At 36.9% G+C, this 24,847-nt stretch overlaps 1 protein-coding gene and 1 non-coding gene across 2 annotated transcripts in view; one reads left to right on the forward strand and one right to left on the reverse strand.

The window, feature by feature from the left end:
* Positions 1–24,847, forward strand: part of LOC134664275 (centaurin-gamma-1A) — a 424,789-nt gene that overhangs the window by 262,147 nt on the left and 137,795 nt on the right. The window lies entirely within an intron of this gene.
* Positions 19,332–19,403, reverse strand: Trnah-gug (transfer RNA histidin (anticodon GUG)). The gene has a single exon. It is a non-coding gene; the product is annotated as a tRNA-His (tRNA).

Here is a 24,847-nt window from a genome sequence, read left to right on the forward strand (position 1 = left end):
AAATTAAATGCCATTCGACTTTAAATCTTACCAGTAAAAGATAGAATATTAAATGCAATAGCATTTCATTTTTAGTTGTACCACTGTTCATGATAAGCAAATGTATAGGTAGGTAGTTTAAAAAGCCCCACTCCATTACTAGTACAATTGATTCTAATAATGAAACCTTCATGTTTAAACATTATAACACTGTAATAAATGTCATATACGTACTAAAGGAAAAGTAACAAAGCCCTCCACTGGCTCCAGTGGCGGAGGTCGTATCTTCACTGGACGGCTTTGTCACTTTGTCCTTAGTACATGACACCTTTTACTCGACTCACCTTTTTATAATTTATGTAATACATATAATAGTACATTACTACAGAGGCCGGGACGAAAGGGGTTGCCGGCCGAAGACATATAGACGGCCGAGCGAAGCGAGGCCGGATAGGTCTGAGCGCGGGCAACCCCATTTCCCGCCGAGGTATGTATAGTGCTTTTCTCAAACATGCAATGAAATAAATAAAATAAAAAATCCACGAAACCCAAGTTTTATTTATAGAAAAAACTAAAAGTAAACTACACCCAAAATATAACCAACACGTACCTATATCATTATCACGCGTATGTTTTTCACGAGTCGTGTATTTTTACTACCCGTATATTTTCATGTATCTTTGATTTTTTCGCCTTGTACCCGTCTGACTGTCGTTTTCGTCACATAAGTTTACATAGTCTTTCATGTTGATATCATGTTTCACATACATCGTTACTTTATGCATGGAGTAAATAAGTATAATTTCCACAGTGTTGACGAATTTTTAGTTACATTCATTTAATTTATGCCACAAAACTGTTTCTAATAAACTGTAAGCCATTTTTCTTAGTTTCTCAAATAATAAAATTGCCATAAGCAACCATATACATACTTCGTCTTTGACTTGGCGGCAAAGGCAGCAAGTTATTTAAAATCAATTCTGCTTACGCTGCCAATTCCAACACCTACGATTACAATTAATATTAATTTCATTATTTCGTCGGAACTCATATTAAAGTCAAAAAATCAACAACGCACCATAAATCCAATAAAACAGAATGAATATTTTTCAACTTTACCTCCATAACAATTTAAAAAATATAACTACGCGTGTTTGAGTAGACCATTTTACCGCTAACGTTTAGATGAAATATTTTAAATGTTTTTATTTGTGTAGTTAAATGTATAATTGAAAATTATAGAATGTATTATTTATTAAGTTCATGTTGATTTTATACAAATAAAACTGCAAATTATAGCAAACATTGTTTTTTGTTTTTTTTTATAGGCATAGTGGCAGAGTGTCATTACGAACCATAAAGCAAATACTGGCTCTATTTTTTTTTTATCGATGAATGCCACGATGCTGTGTCACAAATATCTGTGAAATGAAAATTAAAAAAGAGGACTTTGCCGGCCTAGGCCTGCAAGATGTGTATGAAATTCCATTAACGACCTTTTGTCCTAGCCGCACCTGAAACGTCATACTTCGCAGCCTATTATAAGGAACATAACATCAATATTTCATTGCATGTTTGAGAAAAATATTTTTATTTGTTCCCAAGTGGTATCATCATCTCCATACAGATACGCATCAAAAGTGAATTGTAAGGCAAATCGCGTAATGTAGACAAGCTTGCTCGATGCCATCTATCATGCGAGGGTTTCTATTTACCGGCCTAGGTAAATAATGTGCCCCTTCGTAACAAAGATTCATTGTTGGACACCTTCAGGAAATGTTAGGCTTATTATCCTTTGGAAAGGTGCTAGTGTGAGGATTAATACAGGAGTGGATTTTTAAGGGACTTGTGGGTGATTGATTATTAGATTTACTTTGAAATTGAAAGTGTAATATGAGTCTTTATCATTTTATAAGTAAAGATACTCGTACTGCTACATGACAATAGATGTTCCGACGACCGAAAAGTATAATTCTCAACAATTTTCAACCACATTATAACTAGATAACCGGTAGTCTATTTTCAACTCTTACTGCTTCTAATATTAGCTGTAAATTGTTGTTTAATACAATTTTCGTGTGTCGCGTCACGAGAGAAATCTAGTATCAAGTAGCGGTACTGATAATTCCGCTAGTAGATGCTAGATGTCGAATGCGAAAATAATAGTAGAATAGAATAGAATAGAATAGAAATAATTTTATTCGTGAGCACAAACACAAAATAAAAACTTATACTGAACAGAGAAAACATAAAAAAGAGAAAGTGCCACGAAATGGTCTCACCTCAGCATGTTGCTGGCGACTTCCAGCGCTGATCTTCCGATAAGACCATCCGGTGAAACAATCACGACAGGTAACATGAATAACAAGAAAATTATTAATATACATAAAGAATAACAACAAAATTAATATACACCGTGTTTTTATTGAATTCCGTTAACTTCGGGGTATGGTTAAGTACGTTTAAGAGAACTAAATGGCATAGTTAATTTAAAAAAAAAATATTTTTTTTTTGCTTTTTTTGAAAAAAAAAAATTTTAAAAAAGTAATTAAATGTAGCATATAGCGTTGTTGTAACACGGGCATTACATTTAACTCAACCAAACAATTGAAATCTGTGACATATCAATGTAATTTCGAACCGATGTTCGACCGAGATTGTACTTAGGTTTAGTAGCAAATGCATGAACTCATTCTAAACACTAATCAGTATGTAAACCGGCCCTAAGGCAAGTGTACACGCTTGTAGAGGCCTTATAGGAAAAAAATAAATTATTGATTATCTCCGAAATGGAGTTAATTAGAATATCGGTGTCTTTGAGAAAGTTACTTGATTTAAGCTCAGGAATGCACCCCTGAAATTAACGGAAATCAAAAAAAACACGGTGTATACAAAAGACAAATATAGTAATAAGAATACAAAAGACAATAGTACATTTCGATGCTAGTGCGGAAGGTACGAGTCACGAGTACCGAGATATCTTGCCACGAGCCGCAGGCGAGTGGCAAGACTCGGGACGAGTGAAGAATGACATTTCCGCACGTGTATCGAACGACGTTTTTTAATACAGTTGCGAAAAAATAAGAAAAACATTGTTAATCGTACACTAAACAAAAGTGGTAACAGTGACAGCTCGGTTAGACGTCGTCTTTAAGTATATTATATCTATGGGCGTTTGACAGCTATTCCGTTCCATTCAGTCAACTTATTAAGAACGGAATTTTCAATATTGAATATTAAAAAATAAACGTGTTATAATGATGAAGAGGTAAGTAATTAAATATGAAATATGTAATATTTTTCGTATTCTTACATTAACTGTAGGTTTTTATGCTGATTACGACGTTTAAAGGAAACTAATATTAACACTCATCAATAAGTAGACGTGAATTAGAACAAGTATAAATTTTAAAAAATTGGGAAAGTAAAAAGCACTAGTTCGAGATAACCAACTTTCCGCACGCTAAACAGCTACGTAAAGTAGCACTTTTTGAGCAACTGTATTAAAAAGATAGTAACATTAGAAGAGATTAATACATTACAATAAATTATTATGTATGGTATTACTCCGTACAAAATAGCTGTTATATTATCAGATATAGATAGTCGTTTTGGTATCAAAACTGATGTATGGAGTGAGCACTCTATTCTTACTATATTTCTCTATGACACAGGTAACAAAGTAAATTCACGGTAGACCCGGTTATAAATATGATTTAATAGCCCAGCGGTTCTCAAACTTTTTTGGTGACGGAACCCTTTCGGCAAGCGAAATATTTGACGGAACCCCAAATTAAAAATTTTCGTTCATCACTGTGGACCAGATATACCTATAGAAGAGCTGATTTTTTTCTTATTATTACAAGTATATTTTCGTGGAAACCCAACAGAGGCTTTGCGGAACCCTAAGGTTCCGCGGAACGTGTGTTCCATCATCAAATCAGTACGACCGTATCACAATATTGCATTCCCAGACATCTCATCAGACATCTCAAAGTGTTTTGAGAATGAAACTACAATATTTTCTTTCTGCACATTTTGCCAACCCTAAGTTCTCGTAAACTGTCGAAACTGCCAACAGATTGAATAGACCGTGAGTATAAACAAAGGCCCCAGGGCTGTCCATCACCGGCCGTTACGGAAAACCAATTTATGATGCTTGTTTCGGTTGTTAAAGGCATGTTGATGAGTTTCGGGAATTAAATACTGATAGTACTACCTTCAAATCAAGAGTGAACAGGCACCTTCTGGGCGAGCTCGCTCCATCGTAGGCCACGTCTACGCCTCGGCTAGTCTGTGGCCATGAGTAAGCCCATTCATAATATAAAAAAAAAAAGTAATAAATCGAACGAATAACTCACGGCATACATATTTTACATAATTATTTACTGTAGGTATTTTAATATTTATCGTAGGTTATTTCTATAGCAAAAACGCACGAGTGCTACTAATGAAATAAATATCGACTCAAATGTTATCGATATCGAGAGCAAGCAATTTCAAAATCGTGACAAATGTGACTCATTTTAAAAGTAAACAGTATTATGGTTTGGAAATTATGGTAATTTTCAATACTATCATTTCTTTCAACAAACCCAAGCACAATTAGGTTGCGTTGATCCTATGGCCACCTCCTGTGTCCATCATCAAATCAGTACGCATTCCCAGACTTCTCAGTGTCACCCAACTTACTTATGTCATCTTATGTATGTAAAGTTGCAGTTCAATCGAATAATGGGCAGTCGGCTCGATTCGGAAAATGAATTAGATTTCTACTAGACTTCAACAAGTTACGATATGGATAATTTAAAGATATTTGTAAGATAGATATGTCAAATTTAACGTTTCCGCGATTCTGGAGGTCCTCTTGAACTATTTCGACAAGTTATGACTTAGATATCCAAGTCACATCTAGTCGATATCTAATGTAGATCTAGTTGATCTCTAAATGGTCTCTAGATCTTGTGATTATCTTGAAATCCGAATAAGCCTGAGTGTCTAATTTTCTTGCAACATTTGACCCAAACATACATACAAATTAAGGCTTGTAAAAAGCATCAATGTTTATCACAACATCTTATAAAACAAAATCCCTTTGTGTCTGCCTGTGTGTTTGTATGTTCGCGATAAACTCAAAAACCACTGAACGGATTTTCATGCGGTTTTCACTTAACAATAGAGTGATTCTTGAGGAAGGTTTAGGTGTATAATTTGTCAAGTGCGAAGTCGGGCGGGTTGCTAGTATAATTTATCTAAATCCTTTAAACGAGCAATCTTGTTTATTTATATACTTATATATTTCGGGGATCTCGGAAACGGCTATAACGATTTAATTGAAATTTGCTATATGGGGGTTTTTGGAGGCGAATTATCGATCTAGCTAGGTGTTATCTGTGGAAAAACGCGTATTTTTTATTTTTGTATGTTTTCCGAGCAAAGCTCGGTCTCCCAGATATTATATTCATCAGCATCATCATCATCTCAGCCATAAGACGTCCACTGCTGAACATAGGCCTCCCCCTTTTTTGGGGGGTGAATGCCATAATCGCCACGCTTGGCAGGCGGGATGGCGATCGCAGTCGAGTACACCGAATTTGAGGGACGCTGCTGCCCGTCCACCGGTGGTCTTGGACGTGATTTAAGGACATACCCGGGTCCTGGACGTAGTTTAAGGACGTACCCGGGTCCCGGCATTATATTACTGATCGTCAAATATCTCAGTTAAGAATAAACTCAATCAAACAGCTCACTCGTAAGCAAACCTTGCTTGTACAAGTGCATTTAACGGGTTCAGTTATTTCCCCCGAGCCCCGAGAAAGGTAAATACGGGTAAATAAGTTAGCCGATCGGCTCGGCGGTTGTTTCTGTTCAGATAATGAGATTGAGGGGCATTGGTTAAGTTGCGTTGAATGAGAGGAATATCGGATGAATATTTATACACAAATATGCCGATGACTTGTGGGCTAAAACAACAAGCAATAACTGAAGGGATGTTTACAAAAACAACATAACTGACTACACTGGTTGACACCTGAAACGATTAACAAAGATATGAAATAGTAACGATATGTGACGTTCTAAGAAAAAAGGTACCCTATGACGGTCGGCGCTTAAACGCTATTATTAAAGCCGCTCCAATATTATTGCGGCCATAAGGTACCTTTTGCCGTGGAACGTCACATATCGTTATTATTTCATATCTAGTGAATGTCTAATTCATTTCCCGAATCGCGCCGAGACTCCGCTGTCCGTCTATCCGTCTGTCTGTCACCAGGCTGTGACTCATAAACCGTGATAGATTAGAGTTTTAGAATATATATTTTTTTGCGTAATTGTACGGAGCCCTTCTCGGGAGTGTCGTACTTGGCCGGTTTTAGAATACACATTATCAGTACCAGTAGTCGATTAATAAACGAACAACATTTCCCCATATTTACCTTTTCCACCCTGGGGAAATAAGTGAACCGGTTAATTGCCTTTATACAATTTGTAGATTGCTGGCCCGATCCGGTACGGCGTCTGATTTCATTAACGCTTCGCGAAGATGGCTGGATTCGTTATTGGAGTTCCTTGAAAGAGATATATATAGTCTTGTATTTAACGAAGATTTTTTTAGATTTTTTGTATTGATACATGCGAGTATTTGCCTGTTAAAGTGTAGTACTAACAGGCCTATTCGGATTTCGAGATAATCACAAGATCTAGAGACGATTTAGAGATCAACTAGATCTACATTAGATATCAACTTGAATATCTAAGTCATAACTTGTCGAAATCGTTCAAGAGGACCTCCAGAATCGTGGAAACGTCAAATTTGACATATCTATCTTACAAATATCTTTAAATTATCCATATCGTAACTCGTTGAAGTCTAATAGATATCTAATTCATTTTCCGAATCGAGCCGTAAGCCTCAGAACGATTCGGGCGCTTATATTATTATTATTATTTTGACCGTAATTGTTTACTTACGGATTAATTAAGTGTAATGTGTATAGGTATATTTAATAATAAGTGTTGATGATTAAAGGTACCTACTATTTATTTAAGCGTTGATATATGTATTATTGCGAAATATTATTTACATAATTGTTGTAAAAATACATACTCACTTTAATACCAAATACTGCATGGCCAACTGTTTTTCTATGTAAATGTATCTTGTAAATAGTTTCGTCGGATTTTACAACATGACAGCAATTTCTCCAATAACAATTCTACTAGGAATTCAGTGAAATATTTTAATTAATCCGTTGCAATGTTCAATGTAGTCAGCAGCAGAAGTTGCTAAGCGGGCCAGGTGTTCAAAATGATCTTTACGCGACTTTATTGTTAAGAGAATAAGAGCGTGTCAAGGTAATTTTGAACACGTCGCCCGCTTGGCAACTTCTGCTGCTGACTGTACATCACAGCCTACAGTCCGTGTCCTATGACTCGGAAGATCGTCAACTTCAATGGCGCGTGCTAGTCAAGCACCATTACTTACTTGGAGATTACTGTACATTCCAGACATTATTAGAAGATATACTATACTGCCGTATTCGAACTTCAAGATTCACAAGAGACGACTCGTGCTAGATCCATTCTAGATATGTTATAGTTTAGATATCAACTAGTTCTCTTTTGCAGCGCAATTCGCGCAACCAATGTCACTTTTACGTTATAGATAGAGTAAGATATCTATTAGATGTGGATTGGATCTCTAAGTCATTTATCCTGTGGAAATCGTTCAACAGTATCTGCAGAATCGCGCAAATGTTATATTTGACTGGTTACACTTAAACATATCGTTATCGTATCTTGGTGATGACTAAAAGATATCTAATAGATATCTATTTCAAAATCCGATTCGGGCCCATATTAAACAATTACAAAGTTTACTAGCTAGTTTTAATGAACAGGTTTAAAGAAACATAAGAATACTAACTTTTGTCCGCGACTTCGTCTGCGTGGAGTTAATAATTTGGGTAGCTTATTTTTTATCCAATCTGCTTTTTATCGATTCCCCATACAAACTTCCACCCCCATTTCACCCCCTTAAAGGGTGATTTCTGTGATAAACACTGCCCTATGTCCTTCCTTGAGACTCAAACTATCTCCATACCCAAATCTCCTAAATCGGTACTACAGCGGTTTAAGCGTGAAGAGGTAACAGACAGACAGACACACTTTCACATTTATAATGTTAAGTATGATTGTGATAAATAAATGTTCCGTGGCACTTCAATGTACAGTCGCCATCAGATACATCGGAGCGGCCAAGGTGTTCACAATATCTGTACACGCACTCTAACGCGTTGACAATAGAGGCGTGTTCAAGATATTTGTGAGCACCTTGGCCGCTTCGTTATATCTGATGGCGACTGTACGTCTCGGCCGACTTCAGCCTTCGCTACTTTGACACGATGAAGAATATTCAAGAAAATTGTTTCAAAAAAGCCTTTGAAGAATTTTCTTAAAAATGATACCCACAAGCAAGTACCTAAAGCGTTCCATTGTAGTCATAAATGCCTTACATTTTCGCTTTTAAAATACCTAACAGGCAGACAGGCGGGCTCAACCGCCTTTGTATAACGTTTTGTATCTGTCTGTTAGGTTGACAGTTTTATAGTTTAGGCACATGTAGTGTATACTAGATATAGTTATGTACGTAGTTCATAGGATATATATAAGGACCATTTACTCATGTATTTAGTGCAGTAATAAAGCATCAATTTAAGCTGAACACTCGTTTCAACTCAGCTACGAATCCTCACCTTACACACAGAATACAGAGTAACTAATAGTACTACCGTACAGAAAGGACACTTCCTACAAAACCGAAGTTTGACAGCGATTCTGGATCGAATCATGATATCCCTTCTACCTTATGGCACTAGCCCTTTCGACTGTTTAGGGTTGTCAAAATTCAAGTAATTATCTGTGGTCGTGCACGCAAAGGGACGTCAAGTTGTGTCAACTCTAATAATTGCTCGGAGCAATGCTGAGCCGAACGGAGCCGAGTTTGCCCGATGTCAGGAGTGTCTCCCCACTGTTTTAGGCGAGATATAACCGAGGCCAATTCAAACTTAAATTGTGACATCAAAATGATGTCTAAATGATGTCAGTCGCGCGTACATTTTGCTCGTAAAAACAGCAACACTTAAACTGTCCATCGGTGGACCTTCTGCCTTTTCTAATATGGTTTACGAGCTGTCAGTTAACAGTGTGGGCTCAGAATTTATTTTGAGCTGTACCACTACCACCAGTTTTGACATTGACATATTCACTCACGTCTAAGTAACTTACTTTCTATGCATCTCGCTCGTACTCGCCCACTAGTGCAAGCGAGATGTAGGTATACTTAGTTCGTTTTTTTAGCATTAAAAATAAGGTAAACAGTCTTGATGTGTCTTTTAATTGAGAAACACATTTTAAAAATAAGTTACGGCAAATATGTAACAATTCTTCTTCTTCTTCTCCTAAGCTTTTTTCCCATCATCTGGGGTCAGCTCTCCTTGTCTGTCTTTTCCATTTTTCTCTATCCTGCGCTGTTGCTGCGTCCATCTCGGTCTCCTTCAGATCTCTCTGGACCGTCGTCAGCCAGGTGGCGGGGGGTCTTCCGCGGCGACGCGTCGTGGTGGGTAGGCTTAACGCTACGTTTACCATGTGGTCTGTAGGGCGGCGAAGTATATGGCCATACTAACAATTAAGAATCTAATACGATCATTTATATCCTTCTGCTTTCATAAGTAATAGTTATTGATTTTTAAAAAGCGTTTTTCAATTAAAAGACATGCCAAGATCGCTAACCTTCTTGCAAGTTCTTTCTAATGCTAAAAAAACGAACTATAGTACAAGTGATTGTAACCGTTGTGGTCTAAATATTCGTATTAGTGTATTTAAAATAAGATATTGTATATCATTATCTAATCAAAATCAACCCATTTATACCTTGACAATGTAGAATCGACTCGACATGCAATACCCTAATGGATTACCAAAAGCAATTATTACATTTTATCGTTGGTAACCATAAATAAAGGGGGGTACGTCACATAAATTCTCGGACAAATGATAAGGACGCGTAGAATTGATCTTTTCGACTGTCAATATGTAAAAAAAGGTGTGTGCCTTATTGTATGGGGATACGGTTCGTATTTGAGTGGATAGGTACCGTTTTATTTATATTTTTACTGGCTATGTTATTGTGACGTAGGCTTGTGTCACTCTGGGAAGAGAAGACCATGTTTTATTAGACTATGGCCAAGACGAAACGCTTAGGACAACAAATCATTTTATTAAATATTGTTTTAATTTGTGTTTTTATTAAGCCACACTAATCACACTATCTATGTCTATATAAATTACTAGCGACCCGCCCCGACTTCGCACGGGTTAATAAATTAATTAAATTATACACCTAAACCTTCCTCGAGAATCACTCTATTGGTATTGAACATAGGTGAAAACCGCATGAAAATCCGTTCAGTAGTTTTTGAGTTTATCGCGAACAAACATACAAATACAAACAGACAGACGCGGCGGGGGACTTTGTTTTACAAGGAGTAGTGATTAATCTTGTCTACTTTTAGGATAAGTCAAAGAAACAGCCAAACAGTGTTTTTCAACCAATGGGACAACCAAATAACCTTATAACCTTAAAACGCAGAATTGTATTGAGATGACAGCCGTTACCGTACCCAAGCTATGTGAAAAATACTATCAAAGAGAATAGATAGGATTGAGGGCTATTGCCAAAGTCAATTTTGTGTCACGGTACATTTACTGCCATCTATCGACACGCGATTAAAACTTAAAATAAAATTGAAAATGTATAAATTAATCAAAATATGTTTACGGATAAATGATTTTTAATTTTTATTGTTCCATACTGACCCATGTTCTTTCTCTGATGTGTTAAAATTGTTAAATATCAAACGGTGTCGTCAACGCCATCTAGCCGAGAATAGGCCAAAGGTATGGCGCCATCTATTCGAGAATGACTTTTTCTTGATTTCCGAGGGACGTTTTTTTCTTAGACTTTATTTATCTTATACGGAGTTATATATATCTCTGATACTATAGTCGTACTGAAATTTCATATTTAAATAAGTACTAATCGCGCAAACCAGCTTTATGCAACCTATCCTAGCATTATTTCGTTATTCCTATAAAAACCCTCACGCTCCCGATTCCTATTCAAAGGAATCTTCCTTAAAACACTTTCACGCAAGATAACCACCATTTACATACATTGGAGTGTCCGGAACTTGCTGTGAAAAGGTTCCATCTGCGTGCGTATAGGCTCGCTATACACCCTTATCTCTTTTATGGGGGACGCAAACGAGGGGCGAATATGGTCTTAGAAATGGTGGATTTTCGGAGTAGGTTAGTTACCGGACGGTGTATGGGATTAAAATATTGAGTAGAAATTTTCATACAGTTTACTTGTACGAGTACATAAGAGGAAAAAGGACGACGACACTTGACCGTTTCTCCATACAAACGTAGTCCCCAGAAACTATAATATATCTCACAGACTATGGCTAACTGCTCGATTCGAACTTTAAGATACGTCAATTAATAGATTTAGAAACGGTATGGATTAGATATGTCAGTGTCAGAAGTGACATTTTTGTTTGAAGAAACGTTATATTTGACACTGACATATCTAATCCATATATTATTTATCGATTTTAGATCTGTTAACTGACGTATCTTAAAGTTCGGATCGGGCCGAAAGTTGAAAAAATACCCTTCATAGTAGGTACTTACATATAAACACTTGCCTACACTCGAAAAACATTACAGTCATCTCTTCGCCAGCCGGGAAAAGTCTATTGTTTTGTGCTCATAGTTTTTTCATAAATCATGAAACATTAAATCACGCCATGGATACTAAAATTAAAACCGATTTATTCAAAACTCACTCAAATCACATTTTCCATCATGTCATCAGCGGCTAAGCGCATTCGAACTCATTCACTCCCGAATAACTGGCATCCGAACCGAATTACCCTAAACCGTTATTATATTTCCATATGGCAACAATTTGCCGAATCACGCAAACTTAATAGATACCAAACGCAACTGCGTTGCCATGCGACTATAACCCTTTAACCCACTCGATGACGAAGTCAAAACTGATCAATTCGATTTCGGAAATGTAAACATATTTTGTTTTTATTGGCGCCAACAATTTTATTTATGCATCCCAAAGTTAAATGTCATTTAAAAATCAACTGTATCCCTTTGATTTAAGATAATAGAGTTGCGTACTAATGATAACATTAAGTTTGTGTAAAAAAAGGTTTGCAACGTTTCGGATGATTCAGCAAAATTAACCATTTCTGCGGATATTATGGCGGTGAGGTAAACAGAGTTTTTATTAAATTCGACCCCGTGGTTTATTGAATTGCCCTTTTCATTTTAATTACTAGGGTTTGCTAAATTAACGCGCCAGATCTAATTTTGGTAAACCGTTAAAAAGGTAATCAAAAGAGACATTTGCGATGAGAAACAGGGTTCGTTTAGTAGTCAATCATCATTCTGGCTTTTTGTCATATAATCTAAGGGTTAATATTATTATTATTTTATATACTTACATATTTCGACGCTGAGTAAAATTTTATTTGACAGTCCATTTTGAATTCATTTTTATTCATTTGATCTTTATTGCGTAGTAAAATTGCACAAAGGTCGAACCTAGGCTTTTTATTATTTCATATATTACGTTACGACAAGAAGAAAGCTAGTTTTGAGCGACAGATGCTTTTGAATGAAAAAAATCAAGGCTCTTTGTCTTTATGGAAAATACTATAATTATAGAATTGCTCTAGACTCATAAATCTCATAATATGTAAAATTCATTCGTGGCTATTATTAGTAAAATACATAGAAAATAAATTATTCTTTTTTTGTAATATAATATAAGGTGTTTAATAATAAACTTATCATGTTGCAGGTAATTATGTTTTTTCTGCAAAAGTCGAAGCAGTAAGTAATTAAGACGCTACTAAAACTGAATAAAATATAAGATAAGATTAAGACTCGTTATTTTCTTGGATATACTTTTTCTTTCGTGTTATATCTGTGGCAAGTTGCATTTTACCTTTAAATCTACGTGTAATACACACTAAACTTGTATACAGGATGGCTAAAAAATATGTGCATTCCCGTTGCTAGGGAGGTTTTGGGATTATATATACTGAGCAACTTTGACTATGGGTCCAACTCCGATATCGACGTTTGTATGGAAGTAATCAATCAATCAATCAATCAAATTTTATTTCAGGCAAAAAATATACCCATACAAAAATATTAAAATAAAATAATTACAATTAAAAATATTATCATATTAAAATTAAAAATACATGTCAACAAATTACATTAAAATTAAATTAAAATCTACATATTTACATTAAATTATAAACTGTGCCTCTGGATCCCATATGTAGGTCATTCCAGTGCCTCCAGAGTGAACCAGCAGGATCTCCAGGAATGAGCTGAAGCAGACTGTTGGAACTGTCACGTACTCTGCGCATTAGGGAGGCGGTGCGTTTACGGATTATCGCAATGAACGCGTCCACTCTAGCCTCCGCAAACATCCCCGAGGCGCTACAGTAACGTGGCAGTCCCATCAGCATGCGGAAACCATTATTGTATTGGACACGCAGGGCATTGAGGGTCTTTTTTGTGTAATTTGTCCATAGGCTGCACGCATAAAAGGACTGGCAAAAAGCCCTAAAAAGGGTCTTTTTGACATCCCTGTCACACCGTGCAAACCTACGTGACAGCATGTTGCACCTTACTGACAATGCCCTGCGCTCCCTTTCTATGTCAGCATCATCCTGGAGGTCCTCGGTGACCCAGTGCCCGAGGTACTTGAACCGTGAAACTCTATTTAGAGGAACACCACATAAATATACGGCAGGAACTGACGTATACTCCTTTTTGCCTGCCTTGAAAACGAGTAGTTCGCTCTTCTTGGTGTTGTACATCAGGCCATGGGCCACCGCATACTCCTCACAGATCTTCAACAGTTTGACAAGAGCGCTGATCGCCGGGCACAGCAGCACCATATCATCTGCATAGCTGATATTGTTAACAATGGTACCGCCAATTGAGCATCCAATACCAGTGCTGCTGAGCCTAGCGATCAACTCATCTATGTACAAGTTAAACAACCTGGGTGAGCTGAGACCACCTTGTCTCACACCACACGTTAACCTGTACACGTCTGAAAACGCTCCCGCCCATCTGACCTGGTTGGTTTGGTTCCCGTACCAATAACGGAAGAGGTTAACCACCCCCCTCGGAGTACTCGTACAGCTCTCAAGTTTGTCCCATAAAATGTCATAGGAGACCATGTCAAACGCTTTTGACAGATCCAAAAAACAGGCAAATATAGGCGTTTTATCATCGTTGTAGTACTGGACGGTATGCTTAAAACAGAGTATCGCACTCTCCGTTGATACATTAGGTTTAAAGCCAAACTGTGCATCGTGCGATTGGACATGTTTTGACAGCAGGTTATCAAATAATACTAGTCTAATCTATCTATCTATCTATCTGCCTTTAAACGAGCAAATCTTGTATACTTAAATAAAAAAAATAAAAAAATATTATAGGACATTCTTACACAGATTTACTAAGTCCCACAGTAAGCTCAAGAAGGCTTGTGTTGTGGGTACTCAGACAACGATATATATAATACACAATACTTAAATACATAGAAAACACCCACTTACTTATATATTTCAACATTTATTTATATATTTCGGGGATCTCGGAAACGGGTCTAACGATTTCGATGAAATTTGCTATATGGGGGGTTTCTGAGCTATGAATCGATCTAGCTAGGTCTTATCTCTGGTAAAACGTGCATTATTGAGTTTTTATAGGTTTTCCGAGCAAAGTTCGGTCTCTCAGATATTATCCTCTAATTCTTACACAAAATGTTGAACAGTATCGCGACCCTTTCCAATTAGCGGCAACAAACGCCAGCAGCAATAAACGAGGCATTACGGTAATCCCTGTTTGGGGCATGCATAGTTTATGCGGAATTACGGAGATAAAGCACGGCCTGTAATTACTGTGTTACCGGTACAGAATACAGTATAGACACAATACGATGGTGTTTTACCAAACTGACAATCATCTAACAGTGACATTAACCATACCTTGCTGATCTAAATAATTAAGATTGACTTGTATAGCTTATTTTCATATTTATGCAGGGATAATTTTACAGCATTTATACAGCTAGAGGCGTCAATGCGCTGTAGAATTGAATATATATTAATAGTAAAAGCTATGATATGACCCTTTCCAATTAGTGGCAACAAACGCCAGCAGCAATAAACGAGGCATTACGGTAATCCCTGTTTGGGGCATGCATAGTTTATGCGGAATTACGGAGATAAAGCACGGTCTGTAATTACTGTGTTACCGGTACAGTACATAGAGAATACACAGTAAGATCAAGTTTCACCACGCTGACATGACAATGACAATTCATCAGAGAAGTAAAAATTGTCACTACGGCTCCATCTCAAAATATACGGTGGGTATAGGGCATTGAATACCGGAAACCCAAAATACCGGAATCATCATCATCTTCCCCGCATTATCCCGGCATTTTGCCACGGCTCATGAGAGCCTGGTGTCCGCTTGGCAACTAATCCCGAGAATTGTAGTAGACACAAATTTTTACGAAAGCGAATGCCATCTGACCTTTAAACCCAGAGGGTAAACTAGACATTATTGGGATTAGTCCGGTTTCCTCACGAAGTTTACCGAAAAATACCTGAATATCGGATAATTGAAGAGGACCAATATCGAAATATCGCAATTCCGGTAGGATTTGTTTTCTTTCGTTTTATAAAAAAAATAGGAGGAAAACAGGAGTCGAGGAAAAAAATCTCAATTATTAACTAATATTGTGCATTTATCATCATCATCATTTCAGCCTATATACGTCCCACTGCTGAGCACAGGCCTCCTCTCACCTTAATTGTGCATTTATACTATTTATAAAACGCAAATCTGTAAGAGATCCCTTATAGGGATAAGGTCGCCTTTGTACATTGTATACTTTCTTTTAATTGTATCTTAACCTGTCTTATGTACAATAAAGTGTTTACATACATATTTACATACAAATTCCAAGAAACAAAAAACTGTGATATAAACAGAAAAAAAGACTTTTATGTAAGTAATTGATATCAATACCGGTATTATACCCGGAATTTCGAAACGACTAATCAACTGCTGTTCAAATTTTCCTTTGATCTCATTTTGACTTCATATATTGGTGCAAGCAAAATGTGATCTGGTGAAAAATGAAATCAATTAGTGAAGTTGAGTAGTCCGGTAAGGAATAGAGCGCACAATCATACTGTTTTCAAAGACTTTACTGCGTCGCACAACACCTTAATTGAGAATTAGCACGGGGAATGGAGGCTGAATAAAAATGCACTATTACGCGAAAGGAAATGGCCCTCCCAGCGGATTGCAGATGCGATGCCGATTTTATTAGGACAGAGTAGCCATTAAAAGGTAATATACAGGCGTATTCGAATTTTAGTTATTCGATCTATTTCAGATCACTGACGGATCAGTATCATTGATCTGTCAGTATCAACATTGACATGTCTCCAACCATAATCGCAACTGAAATGAAGTGAAATGTGTGAAACAGACAATTTTTTTTCGTGATTTCGTGGTTGGTTCTATAGTAAAAGTTCCTCAGTATGACTTTTTTTTAATTCACATCGCAAAATATTGCAGGTTATTAAAAAAAACAGCCTGTAAAGGGGTCAGATTACCAGTTCGCCGGACGATATCGGACTGTCAGTTGTTCGGAGCTGTCAAATTTTGCTATTAACTGACAGGCCAATATCGGCCGGCGGACTGATAATCAGTGGACCCTTTAAGTAGGTATTTAACTTTGGGCCCGTAAGTAGTTATAGAGGTAAACAATATTCATTATTTCCTTAATTTGGAGCAAATTAATTTTACAAAGTAATTTTACGGTAATAACGGTTGTAATTTTCCACTCCGTTCATTAACTCTACGATTGATGCTTCACATGTCTTAATTAAATGCTAATAGTTTCATTACAGCAAAAACTGCAATGATGCATCGGATTTATCAAGTATCACTCCATATTTGTTCATTGAGAGTAACTATCTACTGACATGCATTGAGTACATACACAGATAAAACATCCTCCAGACTGAGCATAGTCGCGCTACCCCCCTCTGCCACGCATACGGTAATTTTACCATTTTACCCATGTTCGAATCGAAAGTGTCTTTTTGTGACGTCCGTGTCTTTGACCGGACCAATCACGGCACGGGACTTCGCTCACCTCGTCCCGCGCACCCCCGCATTTTTGGCATCATCGGTAAGTTGAATGAAATAATTGGTCTAAACTCGTTCTAGAGGATTCCTAGTCTATGAGTACATACTACAAAACCGCACCAAGAGAAACTGTCATACCGGGTGTGGCCTGTAACATGAGCAAATAATTAAAACATAGATTATACTCCTCAAACGGTGACACATTTGTTCAACAACTTTTAAAAATTATGAAGTAATAGACTCGCTATTTTTCATACAAAATAAATATTATCTTCAATGGACGCCATCGCCACGCCATATCATTGTGATTGACGTTGCTTGTCAATAGACGTCGTGTATAACAAAATTCGCAATACATTGCGTCTTGGAATAAACTTTAAAGTGTATTAAAAATCAAAACACAAGTTATTTTTAAAAGTCGCTGAACAAATGTTGGTCAGTACGAGTACCAGCCTACAGTTAAATTTTTTGCTCATATTACAGGCCACACCCGGTATAATTTTCGTTTTTTTTTTCACGATAAAAGTCTGTATGTCCGTCTGAAGGTTCGGTTTTTGACTCAGTTTCGGCACTTTCGGAACCGAAACAGAAACCGAAACTTTTACCTATAGACGTGTTAGAAACGTTGAAAAAATATTAGTGACCTTTCTTTGTAGCTGTGCCTATATTAATCTATGGAAATCGTGCTCTAAAACGGGGGTTGCCTTGCACAAATAAATGTAACTATGAACACTTTAACGAAGACTTGCAAGAAAATGAAAGTAGGTATACATTTGGCGACTTTTAGTACTAAAAATGTCCAAAATATGTCAAACTCATAGGTACCTATGTGTTTTGTGTTGTCACAAATTTGCTTTATGTTTTAGAGTAAAATAAAGAATTTTTACAAAAATGCATTTTAAGCCAAAGTTAGCAAGTCTAACCATAACGATAATCAATAAACCAAACAGCGATAAATAAAACAAATATTTATACCTCAGACGCGTAATGAAATGCATAGTTAGCATTTCTTGTAAACAAATCATTACGAAGCAAAGCACACGGCGTCGGATGCATGCGTCCATAATAGAAACGACAGCACTTCAATCGAAAACAAAACAAACGAGGTTTAAAGACTGCTAGCGACATTTATGTAAGCACATGTTCAACTTTTAGCCCCTCTCACGAACGACGAAGTTCGGTTCACGTCGTTTGTTACATTTGCGCTAGATGGCGTTATATACAAAAATAGTGGAATAGTTCAGCTACTGGCCGCTAGATGGTCGTCAAATTAATTAGGATGGTTATTTAGGACTGATTTAATGTAAAATAAAATTAATCTCAGTAGAAACATTATATTGAAATATTTTCTATAATCTACTGATATTTATAGCCAAATCTTTTATACTAATACCATGTATGCCCTGTAAATCTGGAAAAAAATTGTACTTTTACACTTTGGTTTCTCTTTAATTTTTAGGGTTCCGTACCCAAAGGGTAAAACGGGACCCTATTACTAAGACTTCGCTGTCCGTCCGTCCGTCCGTCCGTCCGTCCGTCTGTCACCAGGCTGTATCTCACGAACCGTGATAGCTAGACAGTTGAAATTTTCACAGATGATGTATTTCTGTTGCCGCTATAACAACAAATACTAAAAACAGGATAAAATAAAGATTTAAATGGGGCTCCCATACAACAAACGTGATTTTTGACCAAAGTTAAGCAACGTCGGGAGTGGTCAGTACTTGAATGGGTGACCGCTTTTTTTTGTTTTTTTTTTGCATTATGGTACGGAACCCTTCGTGCGCGAGTCCGACCGACTCGCACTTGCCCGGTTTTTTAAAAATAAAACAGATCCCATCACATAAAATATAACAAGTTATTAATAAAAAATAACGAAAACAATAAAAAATATATAACATAACTGAGTCAATAAAAAAGTAAAAAAAAAAACAAAAAAAAAACATAATGACGTCAATAAAAAATGCAAAAAATAACGCCCCGCCATGACAGTGTTTTTGCACTGCCGTGACCAGGATTCGAACCTGGGTTACTACGGCCACAACGTAGGGTCCTAACCACTAGACGATCACGGCTATCGAGGCGATGAGAGACGGTGCGAAATTTCCAGTCGCCTTCGGCAGCGTTACACAAGTCTGCTGTTACTGCTGTTAGTCGAATTATGTAAAAAGGAAGTTATGTTTTTAGTGTTGCTTTATGAAACTATGTTTTGATAAGAAGTTCGTGGCCAGTTACATAAAATGATTAATCAGTATTATTTGGTATTATTGACTGCCGAGGTAAATATTACTTTTGCGATTTGATTTTTTGATATTTGATACCGAGGGATAAATGATCTCAACTCAACACTCTCAACCAGATTTTTTTTCCTTTATTGTGAGTATATACATATATAAAACACAGTTTTATCAAATGAACGATATTCATTAAAAATACGATTAAAACGGTACCTATATCAGCATATATAGTAGGTAAAATTATTTAACTAAAAATATTGCATTCCAACATTTCCAACACATTTTAGTAGAGAAAACTAATTGATATAATAAATACATTAAATACTTAGGTACTCGTAATATACATAATTTATTCTCACCCCGTTAAGCAATTATAAAACTTCACACCTTTAAATTCGAGATTATTTCGACCACTCTAGACTTTCCTTTGACCATTCCCTAGGGACTTTCAAATTTCCTCAAACTTTAAACCAAATGGAAAGTTAGAAAGCCAAATATTGATAGGAATAAACTAACTACCAGCTATCAGCACAGAATAAATAATAGTACTAGGTACAGAAGACTCACTCACTCTCGTCTGCTACGATCAGGACAGATTTTGCCGCTAGGTGGCGACAGCGCCACGCGCGGCTTATGGCTAGCCACCAAAATTGGTGCGGAACGGATGTACTTTTATCTACCTGTAGCAAAGCGATGAAATAGCGGAGTAAACCACGCCTGCTATCAGGTAAAATTCAGGTACCCAATACCTACTTAACTAAGTTTCGTTTAGAAATATTTAAGTATTTTCTTGCAAGAAAAACATTCTAATTAGAATCATAGCAAAGTATATACATATGTAATATTATATAGCTAACAGAATTAAGGGAGCTTAAAGGAGCCCACTGATTAAAAGTCCGCCGGACGGCATCGGCCTGTCAGTTAGAACAAAATTTTGACAGTTTTGAACAACTGACAGGCCGATACCGTCCGGCGGACTGTTCATCAGTGGACTCCTTAAGAGTTGGACTCGTATTCATAGTATTTTGCATGTGTACGGTGAAATAACGCGCAAAAAAGACACTATCAGCTCTTACAAGAATTGAATACCCTCCATCTCCACTAAGAATCAACATCCCAAATCTAACTCATACAATTCCCATACAAGTTTAAGGTCAACTTAATAAAAACCTTGTAAACCGACTAACACGCTAATAAAATTCGTTTCAATCATACATAATCATGTCTTTGTATGGCATACAAAGATCTTACAAGCCATCTCGAACCAGAACGTAACAATGTGGGATTCCATTTATGCGCACCCTCCGGTTGGCAAACTGTAACAGGCGGGCTTATGGTCTGGTTCTACTGGAGGAAAAAAAACCGTGTATCTGACATAGATATCACCAAGTATTGCTACAGTATGTAGGCTGTTTTATTTCGTAAACGACGTAAATAATGCTTCAATTTAGCTGTTATTTTGTACTATATAGTAAAGATTTCATCCGCCGCAAAAGCTCTCTTTATTTATTGGTGATTTTTGTGCTGAATGTAGCTAAAAACTACACTACTAAAAACTAAAATTTTAGGAGTTTAGTACCTACAGTACGATAAAATTAGTCATTTGTTTTACACTCTTATGGACAAAATGTAACTTTCACATCAATTTTTGAATAATAAAGACAGCCTTTACGAGCTGGTGTGTTGAAATAGTAGATTGTTAACCAAGGGTTGAAAGGCACCCATTTCTGTCGAGGTAGTTTGGCGCTCGAACGCAGTGAGAGCGCCAATAGTCCGAGACAGAAATGGTGCCTTTCACCCGAGTTAAACACTCTACTTTTCATATCGAATGCGAGGAAACCAAACAAGACAAGGCAATTTCGCAAAATCAGTAATGGAAGTACCTAATAGATCTATGGCCATGATTTATTTTCCTTAGGACTTACTTGCAATCGGAGACTTTACATGTGTGAAGATTAATAACCCCTAGCGAAAACATTTAGATTGCAATATTTACGAAAACACACATTTTTCAACAAATTGCAGTTATTTTAAAATGATTTGTTCATTATAGTATGAAAATCAGCGGGATTGCCTCTTACTTTTTAATTTTATACTTTTTCGTTCTAAAAGCCGCAATAGACTACCGGACCGCACCGCGACCTTGGTTCGCCGCACCACGTAATAACATAATAAAAGTATTTTAAATATTAAATAACAATTTAATTAATAATATAAGTAATTTTTATCTTGTATTTTATTTTATTTTCATGAATATAGTGCTAAATAACTTTAAAAATCAATTTAATATCGTACAAACGTTTAACTGTGGCTGTATAAGATTCTGCCTTTGCTCATTTACGCAAGTGTAAGGTTTAAAAAAATATTTTTGGTGTATTCCTTTTGGTTCCCGCCTTATGAAATCGAGTTAATAGAATTCAACGAAAGAAATCAAGAATAATTTGTTTTTAACAATTCACTACATCATTTTTTATAAATAAATTATTTAAAAAATTAAAAACACGACTGTTGAATTTTAAAGCGAACTAAAAAGCTAAAAATAATGTTAATATGTTAGTTACATAAGGGGTCATGCACATTTATGACCGCGACTGTAGGTAGGTACGTGTGCATTTAGTTTCGATTACAGTCGGGGGACCTTCATTTACCTACTGCATTATTTCATTTAAAAGGTCCCCCGACTGCAATCGAAACTAAATGCACACGTACCTACCTACAGTCACGGTCATAAATGTGCATGACCCCTTATGTAACTAACATATTAACATTATTTTTAGCTTTTTAGTTCGCTTTAAAATTCAGCAGTCGTGTTTTTAATTTTTTAAATAATTTATTTTATTTTACACATTTTAGTGACAAAACGAACTAAAACTATTATTTATAAAGATTACCCGGGCATTTAGTTTGTCCACAAAGTTCTCTTTATGTGGATATTAACTCCTGGGACTGGGACCTTTTAATTAAACTCACCGCTCCGGAATACCAGCGTCTTTTCTGTGGATAATATGTGGATGTGTTCACGATATGGGACATTTGACATTTTCCCATATAGCTTCTTAAAAAGAAGTAGAAGTTTTTAACACGTCCATGGGGGTTTGAAGGTCCACAGTAAAGACTCATAGCTTTAACTCCCACTAAAAAAGTTATTGACTCGATTACCTTCGATGCGACTTTAGCAGGACGTACATGGCCCTAGACTAAATAGCACGTTGTTAGCAACAAATCGAACAACAATCATATGCGTCTGATTGCATTTCATTATTCAGTCTACGCGACGCTAACATCTTTATGTGGCAGTAATTACTACCTACTTACAAATGATGAACTGGCTAATATAGGTAGCTATTAGCCGCGACACACTAGATGGCTGAAGGCCGAGCTGTGCGTAGGGCCGAACGCCCAAAACGTTCAAGAGAAGCACGCTTCTACGCGAGGCTGAAAGCGTTAGCGGTGAAACACAGAACCATTGTACATGTGTCAAAATACGTAGACTGAAGACCGAGCTCTGCGTAAGGGCCACGGGTGCAATTTCTTCAAATGTCTGACCTAGTTCCACTAGTACTAAACTCCCGCAGGTCAGTCTTCGGCGTCGCGAGGAATCGCGCCTTCCCAATTAAGATACTAGGGGAAATTGAGGATAGCGCATGTACCTGTCCGACGCTCCGGACCTTCGGCTTTACGCGGAGTTCGGTCTACGGGCTTCGCATTAGACACTTGTAACATTGCATTGTTCTGTGTTTAAATACTAAAGGTACGTCTCTCTCGGACGCTTCGGGCATTCAGCCCTACGCGAGGTTCGCGGCCTTCGGCCTTCGTATTTAGATACTTGTATTATTGTCTATATTATGGTATGTTGTTGTTGTTTGAATACTAAAGACGCGCCTTTTTCGGACCAATCGGGCCATTGGCTTTTTTATTGCTATAAAACGGGAGATTGCAGCTATACTAGGGGAAATTGCAGTAAGTGAGTTCCACCTGTCAGATGATCCTGGCCTTCGACCCTACCCCAGCTCGGACTTTGGCCTGCGCATCTAGACACTTCTTCTATTGGTCTGTGTTTGAACACAACACTCTTGCAGCTCGGCCTTTGGCCTTCACAATTAAGATATTACTTAAGGGAAAGTTGCGAAAAGCGCGCGCTCTGGCCCTTGGACTCTACGCGGAGCTCACATTTCTGCTTTTGAATTTAGACAAATGTCTACTACTACTAGTTAGGTTAGGAATGAATAAAGGAAGGTTCGAAGCATTTGAGAAGGAAGGAAGACATAATATGTATAAACATATATGTATTGTCACATAGATACTTTCTTACAATAGGGAATATTACGCGAAACTCTGCGTAGGGGGCGCCACTACTACACTCCATCACAATCTCGGGCTCTACCGCGAAATAAGAAAATCGAAATTTCGCTATCACTCTTGCATAATCGGCAGAACATTGCAGTATCCCTATTATGAATATTAGTTAAGTACCTACGCACGTCTTAAAACAAAACCAATTTTTTTCGCAGGCGGGTTAATTAGGTTTAGTAGGCAAGGGTCATTTTATTCACAAGAAATATAAGAATCCAATAAGCCAGAAATTATTCGAAGCCCATCGCTTAAATAGAATTTCACACGTTTAGATTTCAATAGCGCGAGTTAGAACATGTTTGTGTTTAGTTTCTGTATTTACCTTAGGTATACCATATGATTTACATATATTTTTATGATCAGCGGTAAAAACCCTTACATTTGATAGCTCACTAAATAAGATAGAAGGATTTATTTTTCTTAGCACATTTTGTGGATCCTTATTCTACCAAAATAAGACTTGAACGCGTATGTTGCATACACCGTGTCCAATAAGTTCGAATACAGTTATGATCCTTAATAAAATAAATTTACGCGTAGTTTATGTTATGAAAATTATATTAAATGAAAGCCACATTTATATACAATATTTACAACAAATGTTTTGGAATAACTCCACCTTTAACTTTTTTTACAAGTTTCAAACGTTTCTCAAAAGAGTCACAAGCGGCACGCACCGCATCCATCGGCATATCGTCCCATATTTGCATGATAACCTTTTTAAAATGGCTCAGGTTTGCGACTTTATAATTATTTAGTTTCGAGAGCATGTATGACCATACGAAATAATCTAGTACGTTTAAATCTGGAGAACTTGGTGGCCATTCAGTTTTCGGCAAAAAATCGGTCAAATTAGCCTTGCACCAAGCTTGAACAGCGTTTGCCGTATGCGACGGAGCTCCGTCTTGTTGGAAAACATAATAATCGTC

This window comes from Cydia fagiglandana, chromosome 5 (assembly GCF_963556715.1).
Source record: "Cydia fagiglandana chromosome 5, ilCydFagi1.1, whole genome shotgun sequence".
NCBI lineage: Eukaryota > Metazoa > Arthropoda > Insecta > Lepidoptera > Tortricidae > Cydia > Cydia fagiglandana.